We start from the raw sequence: 1799 nt of genomic DNA on the forward strand, positions 1-1799 counted from the left end.
GGTTAATAATTATGGCTACATGCAATAAAGCAACTATCTGTCTGCCTCCTGGTGCCAGTTAAACCCAAAGAGCTGACAGAATTCAACTATAGCGGGGTCTTTGTGTCACGTGTAACACTTGGTGGCAATGAGATGGGGCTTCATCTCTGTATTTGCAGTATGAATCCATAGGGATTCAACCCTTAGCATTTGTGATACTGTACCGGGGGTTAATAGGTGACAACAGCTTTACACAGGCTGTGTTTAAATAGGTTTATAAATGAAATTAAAAAGTCTTTCTTCTTCCATAACCAATAACAATTGAGGACAGTGACTGCTGAGTGATACAGTCTTTAATGCAAGAGCCTAAAAAACTTATGAATAATGATTCATAATTGGACTTAAGGATTTTACAGTGCAACAGATAAATATGGAATTGTCCCGTGTTTGACAGGATGAATGTATTCTCTTCACAATGAGCCTGTAACGAGTCCCACACCGTCACCCAGCAGACTGACACACTTTTAAAAGCAGAGCCTGCAGCAAACAGAGGAAACAGTGGCCCCGTCCTGTACCTCAGGTTGGTTCTCACAAAGGTTCTCACAAAGGAACAACTAATCAGCTCTGTTTCTCACCCCACAGTCATGTGACAGCACGGAGATGGACACAACCTGGACACATCTTCCTGCTTCCTGACTTCATTTTTTCATGGCCGGGACACAGATGAGCTCTTTCATCTTCTAGCCTCGCACCTCTTCTATACAGCTCCTGTCAGCCTGTGCAGAGACCAGGAGATGCTGATTATGTCCCAGACAATGGACAGTTTTGGTGATTTCCTGTGTGCCAGTGTCATATGATTTTGTCCCGAGGCGGTGCTGTTCCAGGGCCTTTGTCTGGCCGACCTGAGCCATGGAAGCAGGACTTCCCTCTTTCTCTCCTTCCCTTTTCATGTGGCCTGTGTGAATGAGCCCAGTCCACAGCTATTGTGCTGTGATTTAGTGATTTACCCATCGGATCTTTGACGTGTGGTGTTAACTGTGTACACTGATACTAGCAGGGACTGTGTCTCCACATAGGAAAGACTTGTGCATTGTGGCAAACAATAGCTTTTATGTTGGATAATAGACATGGATTTAGCTTATTCATGATCCTCGGGTGATTTTTTAATGTTTAGGAAAAGTCATCTCCTTGAAGTTTAAATTAAATGAGCATCAGTGATATCACTTCATAAGCTCTTCTCTCATGGAGCAGGGTTAACTTGGCATGAAGGTAACCACAAGCAGCATCATGGAACGTGTGTGAATTAAATCTGAACTGGATTGACAGGAGTTATTGAAATGATCCCAATCAGGAAGTCTCTGCCTCAGTGTGGGGATTCTTTGGCTCCCGGCATGCATCTGCTAAGGAAATAAAAGATGCCTTCCAGTTTTTCAGTTTTAATCTGTAGCAAAGTGAATGTAAATGTAAAGTGGAATACTAATAAAGGCATCAAAATGCATGGTTTAAGCTTTAAACGCTTGATTGACCTCCTTTTGAGGGAGGATTGAGGGTAAAGTGTCTGTTTTTATGTCAAGTAGCCACGTGAACCATGCGCACTCACCCAAGAACCCAACTACAAAACTATTGAAAGCCGAAGCTCAGTTGTGTGTGGTGAATCTTTGGCACCTGAGCGGCTGTAATATGTCACGTCCTGTCTGTCTGTGACCTGCAGCAGCCGGCTGGCTTTGATCCTACACCCGTCATGGGACTCCTCCCCCCGTGTGTAACACTGTAGAATCCTCTGTGCTGTTGGACCACTGGCAGCGTGGACTGTCCATCCA

The sequence above is a fragment of the Betta splendens genome, chromosome 17 (genome assembly GCF_900634795.4).
Source record: "Betta splendens chromosome 17, fBetSpl5.4, whole genome shotgun sequence".
In the NCBI taxonomy this organism is placed as follows: domain Eukaryota; kingdom Metazoa; phylum Chordata; class Actinopteri; order Anabantiformes; family Osphronemidae; genus Betta; species Betta splendens.